The following is a 19,602-nucleotide window of genomic DNA, read 5'->3' as shown; positions in this document are numbered from 1 at the left end:
TTGAGTAAGTGAAATCTTGGGTGAAGGACTCACCATATGATGTCTAAACTTAGGCTCTGATTCTAGCTGTGCCTCTCAGGAGGTGTAGCCTGGGATGGAGGGGAACAAAGGTGTCTATACACTAATCTTTTCACCTCTGGGCTGCTGGGGCTGCTAGGGACTAGCTCAGCCACTTCAGTATCATACAGTTTAAGGCCTGAAGGGACCACTAGATCTAGTTTGAGCTCCTGTATACCACAGGCCACCAACACACTGAAACCAACAGAAAAGAGGCCAAAGTAAATGAGACCCAAGAAGATTAGACTATTGTGTGCCACAGGCAGAGAACAGAAGGGATGGAGGGCACCAGTGCTTAAGGCCTCTGCAATGACAGGGAAATGATAAAGTGAGATGGACCCAGATAAACCTGGCAAGTGACCTGCATCCCCACACTGCAGAGGAAGGTAAAACCTCCCCAAGATCAATGCCAATCCGGCCCCGGGGGAAATTCCTTCCTGACCCCATATATGGTGATCAGTTAGATCCTGAGCATGTAAGTAAGAACCAGCCAGGCATATACCTGAGAGAAAGAAGGCTCAAAAATCCCTCACAGCACCAGCCCACCCTTCCCAATGTCCCCTCTCCAGCCTTGGTCATCTTTGAGGCTTCAGCGGAGAGAGAGAAAAAATCCCCCCAGAATACACTAAGGGGAAAAATATCCCTTCATGACCCTTGCCAGCGGCTGGCTGAAACCCTGAAGCATGAGCATTAGGAACATGAGATATAAACCAGAAGTGACCCTCCAGAGCTGTTGAGCCCTGCCTCCCACTATCACAAGCAACCCATCCGACAACTGCACTTCTAAATTTGTCCAGCTCTCTCTTGGAGCTAATTTAGTTGTTTGCCCCCACAACTCCTGTTGGGAGGCTGTTCCAGAACCTCACCCCTCTGATGGTTAGATACCGTCCTCTAATTTCCAGCCTGAATTTGTTCATGGCCAGTTTTTACCCTTTTGTTCTTGTGCCAACATTGTCCTTTAGTTTAAATAGCTCTCCATGCTCCCTGGTATTTACCTTCCTAATGTATTTTGCTCGACTAAACACACCAAGTTCTTCCAGCCTCCTCTCATAAGATAGGCCCTCCATTCCTGTGATCATCCTAGTAGTTCTTCTCTGCATCTGTCCAGTTTAAATTAATCTTTATTGAACATGGGTGACCAGAGTTTTACACATTATTCCAAATGAGGTCTTACCAGTGCCTTGTACAATGGCATTAATACTTCTCTATCGCTACTGGAAATGCTTTGACTAAGACATCCTAGGATTGCATTTACCTATTTTACAGCTGCACCACATTGCTGACTTGAGAAAGCATCTTCAAGGGTTATTCTGATTTATGCCTGGGCTGTGACAATCCCCAACTATATCCCTGCCACTTCTAGGACCGCCTCTGGCACATCCCTTCACCAGCAGTTGCAAAGAGGAAGGACAGTATAGGATCAGCATAATGATCCTACAAGACCCAAGTAATTCCTCTATGCCAAAAAGTCCAGAATTAGGTGCTTAGATATCAAGTTCTTTGGAGCAGGACTTTGTCTTATTCTGTCAAGCACATTGGGGCTGTATAAATATTGAATAATAAATATGCCTCTTGAAGGTCCTCACTGGCACTTCCATCCTTGTACCAGAGTCTAGAGGTGACTCACAGACAGTCAGGGTGTTGGAGCAAGGCACTTCTGCCAGTGTATCAGGAATATTCCTTGCTAGTCACAGAGATAAAGGGCAGGTAACCATCTCTGAATCAGAGTGAGCCACTGATTAAAGAATCTAGGAAACAGATCTCATTTGCTTTAGTTTTTCTCCCCAGCTCAACTGATTATAGAGTAAAAACAAAACCAAGTGAAGCTGCTGAGAATAGCCCATCTAGAAGAATCTAAAGCTTCTATCACTATGAGCACCAATCACTGGTTGTGTAGCATTTCGCAGCTTCTCAAGCTAAACTTAGTGAAATAACTGTTTGCCTGTTACCATCAGTTTATTTCCTTGAAAATTGTAAATAATTTACCTCCTTTCTAAAATGTTATTGATTCCTAATCATAGGAAATTCCCACACACACACTTTAGTATTTCTTTTCTTAAGCTACCAATACAATCACCTAGATTAAGAACATTCACACCTATCACTAACACATTCCATCTGAGGCCTAGTTATTTCAAAATTTGTTTTAGACCCTGTGATAAAGTTATATCCATAGAAAGATGTCACAAGACAGAACAAAAGAGGTGAAGGAGAGAGAAGGCAGTGATAATAATTCAACACAAGAATTCTTAAGCAAGTGGAATAAATATTTCAGACATCCTGAATGAAGGTGTCAGAGTAAACATAAAAAGAAAAGGAGGACTTGTGGCACCTTAGAGACTAACAAATTTATTTGAGCATAAGCTTTCATGCATCTGATGAAGTGAGCTGTAGCTCACGAAAACTTATGCTCTAATAAATTTGTTAGTCTCTAAGGTGCCACAAGTACTCCTTTTCTTTTTGCGGATACAGACTAACACGGCTGCTACTCTGAAACCTGTCATTATGCAAAGAGTAAATGTAGTTACTGCTGAGGGGGGTAACCCAACAGCTAATTGCACCCCAATAAAAATGGTGTGGTAACCAGATAAGAACTAGATATTATTCTTGGTAACGCAGACACACACACACAGTTGTTGGACTCACATGACAACATTATGGAAGAAACCTTTAAGCATGAAGGCAGGGTAGTCAGGGTTACATCTTGTTTAAGATTTATAACTTTAGATATTAGAGACAGCATCACACCATTTTCCTATTACCAGAAAAGGGAGACATTTTGTGATCAAAGCTTAACAACTGATTGCTGCAACAGAACATCAAACACACACAGACCAATGAACCACGGGGTGAAAGCCCGGGTATGCTTCCAACAAGCATCTGACTAGATGCAAGCGTAACCAAATACTGCTATCCCTCAAGGCCTGAGCACAGAAATGGGAATCAGGAGCATCCCAAGACCTAATCTCAGCTCCATCTAGGACCATGAGCAAGTCATATATCCTACAGCTAGAGAAAGTAAGGCACGCAGGTTATAATAATAATACTTCTATTTGCAAATGAAAATGGCAATGAGAAGTAGTGACCATTATTACTCACTCATACTTGGACACTCAACTGTAGTTTGAATGAAAGAATGCTAATAATCATTTATAATGATTCCAAAATGAAGTATTTGGCTAAAATTACTACAGCTATGATTTTGTTTGAATATTTTTCACATTAAAAAGATCACTGTGTATATTATAAATGTTCAACTATATATTGTTATTGATATTGAAAATGTTAAATTCATGCATTTCATGTAATAGAACTCTTGCTTTGATTTTGAATGCCCCAAATCATGTGAGCTCTTACTGAGTATGGACCTGGGGGGCAACAAGGGTGGAATGAAATGTCAATATTTCAAAGTGCTGACCAGTGATAGTGATTTTTTTTAAAATGTGATTTTGTTTTTGTTTGTTTTGGAGATACAGTGTCCACCAAAAAACCCCCCACCAAAACCAAAAATCTTGTATGAACCCTGAAACAAGATTGACCAGAGTGGTTGCCGATTATTCCCTACCTCACAGGGATGTTGTGCAAATTAAAAATGTTTGAAGAGGGATTTTAGATCCTTGTATGAATGGGGTTTGAAGTAGTATTTTTATTACCTGCCTTGCTTGACTGTTGTGAGACTTAGATGTTTGTAAAAACATCTACACAATACAGTCGTGTTAAGCATCAGTATTACCGGAAACCTTGCATCTTGTGAGATTCATCCATCGTTACTTATTAAGCTGTGTGAAAACGATATCCTACTTTGCAACCTTTCAGGATAGAAAACGTGTATCACTTGTTCTTTTCTAGTACTTTTATTGTGGTAATGGAGCTGAAGCATGGATTAATATTTATAAATACTCTTGGTGGATATAGTCAAGCTTGATACACAGTTTACTCTTACAACAAATCAACAAATAGTGTCTTAAGTGGAATAATAGCTTGAGAAACTTACGTATCCTGTTTACCTGATGAGATCAGACATGCATAAAACCTCTAAGAATATTCTTGAGGAAAAAAAACAAGATTTCAGACACAGAGTATCAATTTACCCATTTATATTTGTATTGTGACAGCTCCTTCAAAATAGTCATATCTAGAGCTCTGTTTCAGAGTAGCAGCCGTGTTGGTCTGTATCCGTAAAAAGAAAAGGAGTACTTGTGGCACCTTAGAGACTAACAAATTTATTAGAGCATAAGCTTTCGTAAGCTACAGCTCACTTCATCGGATGCTCTGTATAACCTGTTGGTTACAATTTGAGTTTCACTGGATCTTTTGTTTACTTGCTTAAGCTCTAGACTCTGAATTTTGGGTTTGCGTGAACCCAAAAACTCCAGATGAAACTCGGTTGTTGTACGTGAAATCAGAAAATTGTGTAACGTTTTAGCTCCTCAGATAGAAACTCCAGCCCTACAAAGCATCCATTTTCTAAAGGTCATGTTGGCTGAGGTGATCAAATCCAGGGAGCACCAAAAGTCAGGTGACAGTTTGGCAGAATTCATCCATTCTTGGCTCAAGAGGCAGGAGCGGTCAGGGGGGTTAATTTGCAGTGTGTGTCAGGTTCCTGCTGCTTCCCTAGAGCAGAGATGTCATGTGCATTGATAAACTAGAGATTATACAAGGGGAGGACTGGGTTGTGGGGAAGGTAGATAAGGCTGAAAGACAGGAAATGGTCGTCAAAGAAAAGGAGCTCAGATCTCTAGACATCAGAGGAGTAGTGTTTAGTGAACAAGATTGAAGGAGTTGCCATTTCGATAAGAGCGAGAGTTGATTCAGGCTTGATGGTCAAATTACATGGTGATTGTGAGGAGGCAGAAGGCTAAATGGCCAGACAAGCATTGTGGAAATTGAAAGCATTGATGATGAAAGCAGAAGATCTAGAAGAGAGGAGGAGGGAAACCCAGCTGTCACCGAGAATGAAAGAGGTGTGCATGTGCAGAGACAGTAGGTGACAGTTACACAGAATGGAAACTTTCCGTGACAACAGCATCTGACTGGATGTTGTTTGAAGGTGCTGGAAGGGGGTAAGAGGAGGGCTTGGAAGAAGCATCAGGATGTCAGAGATAATACCAGGTTTCAGAGTGGTAGCCATGTTAGTCTGTAACAGCAAAAAGAATGAGGAGTACTTGTGGCACCTTAGAGACTAACAAATTTATTTGGGCATTAGTTTTCGTGGGCTACAACCCACTTCATCAGATGCATGCAATGGAAAATACAGTAGGAAGATATATATATACACATCTATATAGAGAGAGATAGGAGGGGGGGATAGCACTGTGGTTTGAGCATTGGCCTGCTAAACCCAGGGTTGTGAGTTCAATCCTTGAGGGGGCCATTTAGGGATCTGGGGCAAAAACTGGGGATTGGTCCTGCTTTGAGCAGGGAGTTGGGACTAGATGCCCTCCTGAGGTCCCTTCCAACCCTGATATTCTATGAACATGAAAAAATGGGGGTTGCCATACTAACTGTAATGAGACTAATCAATTAAGGTGGGCTATTATCAGCAGGAGAAAAAAAAACTTTCGTAGTGATAATCAGGATGGCCCACTTCAAACAGCTGACAAGAAGGTATGAGTAACAATAGGGGGAAAATTAGCATGGGGAAATAGTTTTGTTTGTGTAATGACTCACCCACTCCCAGTCTTTATTCAAGCCTAATTTAATGGTGTCCACTTTGCAAATTAATTCCAGTTCTGCAGTTTCTCATTGGAGCCTGTTTTTGAAGGGTTTTTTTGTTGAAGAATTGCGACTTTTAGGTCTGTAATTGAGTGTCCGGGGAGATTGAAGTGTTCTCTGACTGGTTTTTGAATGTTATAATTCTTGATGTCTGATTTGTGTCACACCTTCTTGTCAACTGTTTGAAATGGGCCATCCTGATTATCACTACGAAAGTTTTTTTTCTCCTGTTGATAATAGCCCACCTTAATTGATTAGTCTCATTACAGTTGGTATGGCAACCCCCATTTTTTCATGTTCTCTGTATATATTTTTTCCTACTGTATGTATCTGATGAAGAGGGTTTTAGCCCATGAGAGATAATACACACTCCTTGGCTGAGAGAACAGAAGGAAGCTTAGCCACTCAAAAGCACTTTGTCATTTGTGTCAGAGATATGGGATGTGTGCTGCATTGTAGACTAATGCAATGAAATTACATCAGAAGAATCTTCATAAAAAAATTTAAGTGTATTTGACCTTCAGTTCAGCCGTTGGAAAGGCTAGAGAAATTCAGCTCTGTAAATATCTGCCCTGGAATCAAACAGCAGATGCACAAAGGAGAGAACACTTCTGGAGAAGCCAATTGTTCCCATTTTTTTCTTCTGTGTATGACAAGAGAGGTGGGGTTGACAGTTAAATTAATCTGAGACAACTAATGAGAAGGCTCAAAATTAGGGGCATTTGCAATCAGTCAAGGCTGATGAGGTTCCTGATGGGGTAGGGGCATAAAGGCTCTGGAGCAACCAGGACAGAAATGAAATACAATTACAGTCAGGACACTGCTCTAGCACATCAGCATCAGTCCCTCTGCATGGACTGGAAAGAATTTTCCATGTCAGTTTATATGATATCTTTTCATTTAATCAAATGTCACTTTTATTTTAACCTCCCTGCACATAGAAGACATGTTTGTGCTTGTGCAGAATTTGTAGGTTGTATCAGTAATTAAGTTGTCATTCACACTGATGATCTGGCTTTCATTTAGGAACAAATAAAAGAAACAGCCAATTATTTGAACTCTAATTTGACAGAGGTGTTAATTTGCCTTTGATAACATCTAAGAGGTCATCTGATAGGCCACAGAATGCTAAATAGACCTGAGTAAAAGTTGTATATGAAAATTCTGTGTGGGTTTGCAAACATTTGGGTAACATTTCTATCTGTCCATAAATACTGAGTACTGATTTCTGAGGCTTGAGTGGGAAACATGCAAAACTGCTATTTGTGCTGAGTTTGGGGCATTCATGTGAAACACGGCAAAGTGTTAGGGGTAAATGCATGGTCACCATCACTATAATAACAAATGTTCACAGATCCCCCTGCCCCCAACTGAAACTGATAAGGTTCATGCTGATCTAGGTGTTTTTTAAAAAGAAAAAAAGTCAAAGATATAAATTGTCCCAAATAATTTGTCTGCATTGTTTAGTGGGCCCACACTGAAACCCCAAGAGCTGAACAACCCCAAAATTTGGGGTATGCAAAATTCAGATATGGATTCACATTGTGCAATATTTTTTGGGTAATTAACCATTCAATTTAATGACATTGATGTCTCAGCTGTTATAGATTAGGCAGATTTGTCTTCTCCCTGTTACTTATGCTCTTCATAATAAAAAATTACAGTTTTTGCAATTTCCCCCCCCCGTTTTTAAATGAAGCTCTTGTCATTTTACAAGGCAGTTGACATGAGTCAACAATATATAGCTATTAACAGAATAGCATAAAACTAGTCTTCAGCGTAGCATCTTACCACTATTAGCGAGGTTTTCAAAGCTTTTTAGTTTCCAACTCTTTTCCTTAGTCAAGCTAGTAGCTAATTTTGCCTCTGTTTTATTTTTCAGAGGGCTCAACTCTAGAATTTAAGAATCCAAAAGAATGTCTGTCTTTCTCTACTGTTCTTATTCCTTCCCAGGTCTCTTGTGAGCAAAGCATGGCAACTGGATTGTGATTGTGATTTGAAGGGTACTGGTGCATTATAGATGAAGCAGCAGACTGAACTTTTATTTTGGTAGGCTTTCTGATTTCAAGCAACAACAGTGCAGTTAAAAGCATTCTGTTAAAATCTATTTATAAATACGTGTGCAGATCAAAACAAGGTCCCTGTACTTCTGACCAGCTTGTTACACAAAATTAACATTGTATTTAGCTCAATATTTGTATTTTTTCCCTTTCACAGCCAGCTGTTGGTGACCTGACCAGAAGATTAAGAACATAAGAATGACCAGATTGGGTCAGACCAGTGGTCCATCTAGCCCTGTCTCTTACAGTGGCCAGTAGATTAATGTAATGTACCTATAAACCAGTTCACCGGTTAACTTTGTATGTTTAGACTAAAAGTGGGCTCAAAACCACAAAAGAGCACCCTGGGGGTTTGATTTTAAACATGAATCAAACCCTCAAAAGTTGGAAGTGGTGCACATCTAAAAAATTGCCATTCACCAACTCAGTCTACCAAGTCCTACACAAAAGCTTCCAGGACCCCTGAAAAAGTTAAGACAGTCCTTTCTCTGTTTTCTGTTGTCCAAAAGTAGAGGTCCCTTTTTAATTACAGCCATGATTTCCATGACAAATCCCATTGTTTTAGAGGTTTTTAAACATCAAGTTATTAGGTCTGATTTTTCCCTGACATCAGATTTATGCCGGTGTAACAATGGAGCTCCCATGATTTACATCCATGCAAGAGAGGAGAATCAGGCCCACAGCTTTGCCACTCCTTTTACTCACCAGCCAGTACTAGCCAATTTGCTGAAGTGGATGTGTCTCTCTTTGTTCTCTCCAGTAACTGATGTACACAAGAGGTTTATGAATCTCATACTGCCATTAGTTAGTGGGAACAGTCATAGAATCATAGGACTGGAAGGGACCACGAGAGGTCATCTAGTCCAGTCCCCTGCACTCATGTTAGTACTAAGTATTATCTAGAAAGACCATCCCTAACAGGTGTTTGTCCAACTTGCTCATAAAAAATCTCCATTGATGGAAATTCAACCTCCCTAGGCAATTTATTCCAGTGTTTAACCACTCTGACAGTTAGGAAGTTTTTCCTAATGTCCAACCTAAACCTCCCTTGCTGCAATTTAAGCCCATTGCTTCTTGTCCTATGCTCAGAGGTTAAGAAGAACAATTTTTCTCCCTCCTCCTTGGAGCAACCTTTTACGTACAGTAACTCCTCTCTTAAAGTCATCCAGGTTAACATCATTTTGTGGTTACGTTGCTGATCAGTTAGGGAACATGCTCGTTTAAAGTTGCGCAAGGCTCCCTTATAACGCTGTTTGGCAGCCGCCTGCTTTGTCCACTGCTTGCAGGAAGAGCAGCCCCTTGGCGCTAGCCGGTGGGGGCTTGGAACCAGGGTGGACTGGCAGCCCCCCATCAGCTCCCCATTCCCCTAAGTTCCCTGTGCGGCAGCCGCCCAGCAGGCTACCAATTGCCAGCAGTTCAGCTGTCCCTCCCCTCACTGCCGTGTGCTGCTCCTGCCCTGAGCCTTGGAGCTGCTCTCTGTAGCCTCCTGCTTGCTGTGCGGGGCGGGGAAAAAGAGGGGTTCTAATATTAGGGTGTCCCCCTCCCCCCGCTCCTGTACCCCATCTTCACAGAACGGGGGCGGGGAGGGACATGACAGGGCTCAGGACAGAGGGAGCTTGCTGGCAGCAGCTGCTGTCTCAACTTGGGGATCTACTTAAAAAGGCAGTGTACTTAGAGTGGGGTCAGCGTACTTAAAAAGGGGCAATGCCTGTCTCTCTCTCACACACACACGATGTGGGTCTCTCTCTCTCTCTCACTCTCACACACACCCACACAGGGTGCGTGTATTTCTGCCTCTCTCTGCCATGCTGTCTCTCCTACCTCCATTTGTGCTGCCTGGTAGAGCGTGAGGCTACATTAACATGTTAACCCTTGAGGGCTCAGCCGAGTGCTAGTTCATCATTTAGTAGTAAGGCATTCCCTGGGAAATATCCCACCCTATGACTCCACCAAGCTTCACAATCACCATTGGTGTGTGCAGTATTAAATTGTTTGTTTAAAATTTATTCTGTATGTCTTTTGTCTGGCAAAAAAAATTTCCCTGGAACCTACCCCCCCCCCCATTTACATTAATTCTTATGGGGAAATTGGATTTGCTTAACATTGTTTCACTTAAAGTAGCATTTTTCAGGAACATAACTATGTTAAGCGAGGAGTTAGTGTACTTGAAAACTATTATGTCCCCTCTCAGTCTTCTCTTTTCCAAATGAAGCAAACCAAATTTTTTCAATCTTCACTCATAGGTCATGTTTTCTAGACCTTTAATCAGTTTGGTTGCTCTTCTCTGGACTTTCTCCAATTTGTCCACATCCTTCCTGAAATGTGGTGCCCAGAACTGAACACAATACTCCAGATGAGGCCTAATCAGCAAGGAGTAAAGTGGAAGAATTACTTCTCGTCTCTTGCTTACAATACTCCTGCTAATACATCCCAGAATGATGTTTATCTCAAGCAGCAGTGCCTTGTGCTGAAGGTCCTGGGTTCAAATCCCACACCCACTCTATCAGTCAAAGCAGGGTTGGTTGCAGATGAACTCTGTTCCACGGTCTTTCAGAATAGCAGTGTCAGTAGGGTGGAAAATTTGGGACACAAGACTGTATGAAGAGGAATTTACCTTAGGAGGAGAAATGGGAACTTATGATTTTTAATTCACAATTGTTGAGAGTCATCCATGAGGTTTCCTAAAGTGTGACAAAAATCAAAGCCCTAGAAATAAGCATGCAGGAAATGTTACAAATAGGGTGGTGAAGTGGAAGAAAAAGGCCCACACAGTACAATGATGAATGACCAGAAAATGCACTCTGATAAGTTAAACCTTGAATCACTGTAGCTCAAAAGATAGTTTCCATATCAAAACTGAACTCTTAAAAGGGAAAGAGGGGGAAAAATAATTAGGCTCTGTGAAAGTGGCCAATTTTAGCAGGCTGGGGATGCTTCTGAGACGTAAATCTATTTTCTCTCCAGATAACACAGGAAACAATTACTCATGCTGAGGACATTTTTTAAACTCCTATCTTTGACAGGTTACACCTTAAGAATAGTTAATTTTGTTGGCCCTCATTCGTGATAGGGGCTAATAACTTCAGCGAGGAATCAATAGGAGAATAAACCAGCTCCTTGTTTAATAACAAGATTCAGAAATTTATTAAACAAAGTGGGGGTGGGGGGAAATCAACCAAACCACCATAGGTTTCATTCAATTGCACCTGAGAACACCAAGGGAAAGGTTTATACCAAAATCAGAATTAGTTAAAAGGTAGGTGGCTTTGCTACAATAGATGTACAAATATGTGCACAAAGTATCTTCCACCTATGAAAAGTTTGACACAGCTTACACAGGACAGGCTCCATTTTAATTGATCTGGTTATGGACGACGGGGGTCCAAGTTTGCATCTCAGCTGTTCTAATATCTAGAATGCATGCATGCGACAGGTAACTCCACTAACCGGTTAATTCAGCTCCACTCTCTGGCTGCTAGCTGGTGAAGACAAATACACTGGCTGGTCTGTGCAGCTTTCAGGCAGCTATGGAAAAACCAACTTTCAACTGACAGATGAGACATACACAGTATGGCTTAGACAATGGAAAACTCCTCTTTGGTTCACTATCTGCTTTTTATGGATCATGAGGATTCTGGCCGAGTCTCTGCTGTGGCAGAACAAACATTTAGCATAACCGGTTACCATACTGGAGTGTGAGCAAATATCTTTCCCGATCTGCTCTTCTGGAGATCTGACTTTATATATTATCTTACTGTTTTGCGCGTTAATATACACACACAGTTCTGTTCAGTTTCTCCCCAGGCTTGGCTGCTCCTAGAAATCCCCCTTCAGGACTGCTCAGCCCCCATCCTAGATCCTCTGTCCCCAGAGAGTTAGGATTAACTCTTTTATATCCAGGAAGGGTAATGAGTCCCCTGCAAGAGCAGCTCAGCAGAACCCACTCAACCCTTTCTCAGAAAAAGAACACCTACTAACTGAATGGGGTGTTTCAGGCAAATACTGTCAGCCTGCTCCACACCTCTCCGCTTAGAGCCATGCTCAGGGTATGTTCTCTTAGTTTCTTCTCCCTGCACAATCCTTTCTGAACCAAACTACTAAAGATTCCTGTTGTTTCTCATGATCTGCTCAGTGTCTCCTGGATACAAGGAGTCACAGAAATGTATCCACTCTTATACCACAATGTGTGTATCCACACACACTGAGATATAGTCCCTTTTATTCCCTACTCACAGGGGAAATCACTGCTAAGGGACAGCCCTGGGAGTCCTGAACATCTACACTGCAACTTTATAGCCCTGCAGCCCAAGCCCCGCAAACCCAGGCCAGCCGGGGGTCTTTTATTGCAGTGTAGACTTATCCTATGATGCAGGTAGCCAACCCAGGTCCTGTTGTCAGAGGAGCTCAGGGTGTACCAAGGCATTCCTCGCCAAAGTTTAAGTGCAGCAGGAGTACACTAGGCCAGTTACAATCTTCTTCCTATCTGTATAGGCACAGAGAGCCTTATGACCTCTGCAAGACCATGTCTCCCCACCATGAAACTCTGGAAAGGGCCAAAGATTCTGTACAAAAAGAACAGACAAGAGGAGGAAGGGTAACTCCCCACTTGTGTGAGCAAGCGTCCTCCTCAGAATCACATTCCCTTCTGAGACAGAACTTTTGAACATGTGTTTTTGCCTATGAGCAACGAGCACACAGTAGGATGGGTTGTTAGCTCCCTATTGGTTTTAAAGTCCCTTTGGTTCTCTCCCTGAAGGTTATTCTTGGTTTATTCAATTGACTGTCCTTCAGTCATGGCTCTGTTGGTCTCTCCAGCAGTTCTGCCTCCATGAAATTCACAGTCTCTGCTAGCTTAGATGGCTGGTGACAGCACACCCAAGTTTACATTCTCCCAAGCACACTATATAAATGCTTCTAAAAGCAATTCCTCCCTCAGTTCTCCAACAGTTTGTGACTCCACCTTCACCCAATGAGTTGACCGACTGATCTATCGCTGGGTAACTGTATCTGAGGAAAAAAAAAAAAAGAAAAGAAAAATCAAAAAAAGACTTATTCCACAAAGAGTTTTAGAGGTAGGGCTAATGTGGCATAGAGGGACGGAGTGACTGTGCTGGAAAGAGAGCATGATCTCTTTGCTCCCAGTCTTGTGTCTTAACTACAAGTTCATTCTTCTTGGCTATCCAGGAGATGATGGTCCTATAAATAAAAGAATTATGTTTTTAATAGGGCTGTCAAGTGATTAACAAAATTAATCGTGATTAATCACACAATTAATCAAACTGTTAAACAGAATACCATGTATTTAAATATTTTTGGATGTTTTCCACATTTTCAAATATATAGATTTCAATTACCACACAGAATACAAAGTGTACAGTGCTCACTTTATATTATTTTTATTACAAATATTTGCACAGTAAAAAACAAAAGAAATAGTAGTTTTCAATTCACCTAATACAAGTACTGTAATGCATTCTCTTTATCATGAAAATTGAGCTTACAAATGTAGAATTATGTACAAAAAAAATAACTGCACTCAGACAAAACAATGTAAAACTTTAGAGCCTACAAGTCCACTCAATCCTACTTCTTGTACAGGCAACGACTCAGACAAACAAGTTTGTTTATACTTGCAGGAGATAATGCTGCTCACTTTCTGTTTACAAGGTCACCCGAAAGCGAGAACAAGTGTTTACATGACACTGTTGTAGCCAGTGTTGCAAGATATTTACATGCCATATGTGCTAAAGATTCATATGTCCCTTCATGCTTCAACCACCATTCCAGAAGACATGCATCCATTCCAATGACGGGTTCTGCTCGAGAACAATCCAAAGCAGTGCAGACTGATGCATGTTCACTTTCATCATCTGAGTCAGATGCCACCAGCAGAAGGTTGATTTTCCTTTTTGGGGAAAGTTCTGTAGTTTCCACATCGGAGTGTTGCTCTTTTAAGACTTCTGAAAGCATGCTCCACACCTCATCCCTCTCAGATTTTGGAAGGTACTTCAGATTCTTAAACCTTGGGTCAAGTGCTGTAGCTATCTTTAGAAATCTCACATTGGTACCTTCTTTGCGTTTTGTCAGATCCACAGTGAAAGTGTTCTTAAAACGAACAACATGTGCTAGGTCATCATCCAAGACTGCTATAACATGAAATATATGGCAGAATGCAAGTAAAACAGAGCAGGAGACATACAATTCTCCCCCAAGGAGTTCAGTCACAAATTTAATTAATGCTTTTTTTTTTTTTTTTAAATAAGCATCATCAGCATGGAAGCATGTCCTCTGGAATGGTGGCTGAAGCATGAAGGGGCATACGAATGTTTAGCATATCTGGCATGTAAATACATTGCCGTGCTGGCTATAAAAGTGCCAGGCAAATGCCTGTTCTCACTTTCAGGTGACATTGTAAATAAGAAGTGAGCAGCATTAGCTCCTATAAATGTAAATAATCTTGTTTGTTTGTCTTAGTGATTGGCTGAACAAGAAGTAGGACTGAGTGGATTTGTAGGCTCTAACATTTTACATTGTTTTGTTTTTAAATGCAGTTATGTAACAAAAACCCTACATTTGTAAGCTGCACTTTCACAATAAAGAGATTGCATTGTGGTACTTGTATGAGGTGAACTGAAAAACGCTATTTCTTTATCATTTTTACGGTGCAAATATTTGTAATAAAAAATAATATAAAGTGAGCACTGTATACTGTGTGTTCTGTGTTGTAACTGGTTTCAGAGTAGCAGCTGTGTTAGTCTGTATTCACAAAAAGAAAAGGAGTACTTGTGGCACCTTAGAGACTAACAAATTTATTTGAGCATAAGCTTTCATGAGCGACAGCTCAGAAATCAATATAGTTGAAAATGTAGAAAAACATTCAAAAATATTTAATAAGTGTCAATTGGTATTCTATTGTTTAACAGTGCGATCATGATTAATTTTTAATTCTGATTAATTTTGAGATAATCACGAGTTAACTGTGATTAATTGACAGCCCTAGTTTTTAACAAAAAATGACAAAGCAGATTAAGTCTGACCCCAATTCATTTTCGATTCATTTACAACAATATTTTACTAATAATTCGTAATGTGCAGCTGACCGATTCAGAGACTACTCCTGCTGCAATAAGAATCTCTGCATGTGGTGTAGTGGAGATAGTAACCTGACAGAAACTTGAGCCTTAGGTCTCCCTCATTGTCACTGGGTCTAATCAAAGATGACTAGGGAAGTTAAGGGGGTTCGAGTTCATGCTCACCCGCCAGCCAAATCTACTATTGTTCTATTTATAATATGTCCCATTAATAAGGCAATGGGCAAAATCATCCCTGGATAATGCTAATAAAATCCATTAAGTAACACCAGGAATTAGGCCGAGATTCAGGGAGGTTTTCAAGCACATACTTAACTTCAATACCTTGCTGAATCAAGCCCTCCATTTGGCCCATATTTCGATGGCAATTTAACAGAGCACTAAAGATTCTGAGATCCATCAATGCCTGCCCACCCTCCACCCCCATTTAAACTTCTTCTGTCCCTTCCCCAATGCCAACAAACAACCACAACTGCTTTAATCCTCCAGCCATGGGAGAGCAAAAACAATGTGAATCATAGAATCATAGGACTGGAAGGGACCTCGAGAGGTCATCTAGTCCAGTCCCCTGCACTCATGGCAGGACTACATAATAGCTAGACCATTCCTGACAGGTGTTGCCTAACCTGTTCTTAAAAACCATCAATGATAGAGATTCTGCAACCTCCCTAGGCAATTTGTTCCAATGCTTAACTACCCTGAAAATTAGAAAGCTTTTCCTAATGTCTGACCTAAGCCTCCCTTGCTGCAATTTAGGTCCATTGCTTCTTGTCCTATCCTCAGAGGTTAATGAGAACAATCTTTCTCTCTCTTGCTTGTAACCACATTTTATGTACTTGAAAACTGTTATGTCTCCCCTCAGTCTGCTCTTCTCCAGACGAAAGCATGACCTATGAAGATTGAAAAAAATTTAAAGACCTTTAATCATTTTTGTTGCTTTTCTTTGGACTGTCTCAAAATTTATCCACATCTTTCCTGAAATGTGGTGCCCAGTAATGAACAATACTCCAGTTGAGGCCTTATCAGTGCAGAGTAGAAGAATTACTTCTCATGTCTTGCTTTCAACTCTCCTGCTAATACATCCCAGAACGATGTTTGCCCTTTTTTTGGCAAGTTAGTTACACTGTTGACTCATATTTAGCTTGTGATCCACTATGACCCAAGTACTCCTTCCTAGGCAGTCATTTCCCACTTTGTATGTGTGCAACTAATCGTTTCTTCCTAAGTGGAGTACTTTGCATTTGTCCTTATTGAATTTCATCCTATTTACTTCAAACCATTTCTCCATTTTGTCCAAATCATTTTGAATTTTAATCCTATCCTCCAAAGCACTTGAAATCCCTCCCTAGGACCACCTGGCCAAAAGGATGAACTCATGCACTGAGAAAAAGTCATTTTTGGTCCATGCTTCAGCCACAGTGTACTACCTTTTATAACATACCTGAACTCCCCCGGCTTGGGAACCAGGAACCCTGAAATTCTTACTAAATCTATGCCTGCTATACTGCACCATGCAGCACTGCCCCCAAGCATCAAAACTGGGGAGTATTATGAGGTATGTCTGACATATGCATCTAAATACACTTGCCAGAGTCTAGCCTTTTTGAGCCTGCGTTGAATGTCATATCCTAGTTCCAGGTGTTCCTGGTAAGGAGGAACAAATGTTTGTAACCAGAGGAAAAAAAGCTGAATGAGGAAAGACAGGAACATATACTGTCATTACTTTGACCATTCTTCCATAAAGCAAATACAAATAAGTCCCTGAAACTGGAAGAGAATAAATCCAAGAGATAAAGGGAAGCCCTAATGCAAAGAACATCTATAAAATAAAATAAAATAAAAATAAAAATAAAAATAAAAAGGAGCAGAACATTAAATGCAGTGCATCCAGATGGGTACATTTGACCCCCAAAACTGGGAGCAGGGTAACATCACAGCAGATGAGATTTAACTGAAGATGCTGTTTGAGTGTAGCTGAATAAAGGGAGAGGAAAAGTAAAAAAAAAAAAGTCATTAAAAATTTACTCCAGTAAAATGTTCCTTTTTCAAGATGGCATGTGAAGATGGACATAAACATGCTCTTAATTTCTAACACTATAGACAGAAGCATCAGTTGTGAGATTTAACAAGACTTATGCTGCTTTAGGCTGAATCTGTTTTATTTTTTCCTAGGCTACTGAGCCAAACACAATGTGTGGAACTACAAATCAAGGCAGCGTTCATGTGCTAACATTCTCTCTGGTTAATGATTTCATGTGCAGGGACTCGATCAGTGGGAAGTCTGTAAACAGCCTGATTAATTGCTAGTTGCATTCTGTTTGTTTTTACATTTCAGGAACTGCATGGAGCCTGATCTAACCTTTAAAAAGAAAGATACATCCTTCAAAAATTAATGCCTGAGTTATTTTTCAGAGTTGGTAGATGGTGGCTCAAATGCACAATGCAACCAAAGGACAGTGAACATTATGAGACAGCTCCATCTTTTTAAGGACTTGTCTATCACTGTATCAGAAATCCTTAGGATTTGGGGGAGGAAAGAGTGAGGGTGAGAGTGTGGTGTAAATCTTACAAAAATGGACTGCCATAATACTCTTGTTTTTGACTCATTTTGCAGTGAAGAGGCCATAAGGAGTTTTAGCGTTTTTGAAAAAGAAAAAAAACAAAACAAGGTATTGTGCTCTAAGTTATTAAGGGCCTCATCCAGTGCCCACTGAGGTCAACAGGAGTCAGCTGGAGGAGTCAAAGAGGAGAAGATTTCACCAATAAAGTTGTGACAAACATAAACCAATGGATGGGAAAGGAACCCTGTAAAGGACCTTTCAAAGAGGCAGAAAAAACACCAAACCTAAACTTGCACCTTATCACCTCTGGGTCATACACCTGTCCATATTGCATCACATTATGCAGGCACTCTAAGTCCTTAACACACTCTGCCAGCCACTCTGTCTTGGTTCGGTGTGTTTAAGGATTTTAGTTCAGAAACCATAGGAACAGCTTATTATTCGCTGCCCAGGAAAATACATTGTGCAATGATTTATCAATCATTCATATTTACAATTTCCTTAAAAATCTGTGGGATGCACTTGTGGGAAACAAAGGGTCCTATACTGAAACATGAATGCAGTTCGTTTACTCTGGTTTAACTACACTCTATTTCCGAAACTGATCCTAACGCTTTACAGTCTATATTTTATAGGAGAAGTGAAGGCAAAACTACTACATGTTGCTAATGAAAAACAAACACAGCCCCCAAAGTATAAAACACAGCCTATATTTCCTGCACTAGGACTCTATAATGAAGTACAAGTCCCAACAAGCCTAAAGAATTGCACATTAGATCCGTTTGTATGTCTGATGTTTTCTAGCCTGGTAACTATTGGGTAGTAGGCTATAATTAGGCAGCCATATCACTTAGGATATGATCTTATCAACTCTCCTTCCTCTGCAGCACGAGGCACAGATCACTTACAGGTTTAAATCAGTGTAAATAGTGTTCTCTGCAACTTGAAGTCTTTAAATTATGATTTTAGGACTTCAGTAACTCAGCCAGATGTTATGGGTCTATTACAGAACGGGTGGGAGAGTTTCTGTGGCCTGCAGTGTACAGAAACTCAGACTAAATGATCATGATGGTCCCTTCTAACCTTAAACATCTGTACGTTTGAGTCTGAAAACTCTCACGTTAAGAGAGTGTTGGTTAGTAGCTGGATAGGAAACCTCTATGGAAAACCCAGGTGGCTCTGAAATTGATGCTAGTAATTCACTATTTCCTTTCAGTCAGTGCCCTGGAGCAATTCTAGAAGCACCAGGAGACTTAAGACCAAACTCTTAACCAAATGTGGTTGCTAAATACCCCTAGGACTTTTTCCAGAAGTACATTGTCAGCCACAGCACAAGGGCTACCATAGATCATTCTATTCTGTCTATCCCTTTTTACTGAGCCAGTAAAAAAGGACCATTGTGCATAGGATCATGAAGCCTTAACTGTGATGCTAAAAGGGAGAAGAGGGAAAGAAACATTAGGGAGAAGATATAAAGGCCAGATTCTGATCTCCGTTATGCTATTATACATGTGGATTAACTCCATGGACTTCAGTGTAATTACACCAGGGTACTAAGAGTAGGATCTTGCCCATGGAGAGGAGTGTATTAGAAATGGACAGACAAATGCATAGAGAAAGAGCGACTGCAGCAGGAAGCTGGTCCCCTGAAGTCTTAGTACCTCTGCAGTTGACAGAGAGGAAATTTGGGAGAGAACCATTCCAGGCCGACAGATTCACAGAAACCTGAACTGCAGGGTGGGAGAATGCACGGTGCCCGTTGGCAAAAAAAAGTTAGCCTAGTGAGAGCTGAGGAAGCATTTCAGAGAGAGAGAGAGAGAGAGAGAGAGAGAGCCTGCCTGCCAGGCAGGTTTTTTTCCAAGATCTCTGGTTCTATTTATAAAACCACATGCCATGTTACATCACATCACACGACAGGAGATGTACACCATATATGCAACAAAATGCATTACAAACACTGCGGATTATCTCCAGGACAAATGCCCCACAACCCGCAGCGTTCTGCAGCAGCTTAGAGGTACATTATCTGGTAAACATTATGAAATCCTCTGGCAAAGATTTGTAACCTGTGCAGCTTGTCTGATGGTGCAGTGATTGTCTTTTCATTCCCCCACCTCA

This window comes from Chelonia mydas, chromosome 6 (assembly GCF_015237465.2).
Source record: "Chelonia mydas isolate rCheMyd1 chromosome 6, rCheMyd1.pri.v2, whole genome shotgun sequence".
In the NCBI taxonomy this organism is placed as follows: domain Eukaryota; kingdom Metazoa; phylum Chordata; order Testudines; family Cheloniidae; genus Chelonia; species Chelonia mydas.
The sequence above is the reverse complement of the archived record's forward strand: the minus strand, read 5'-3'. Positions refer to the sequence as shown.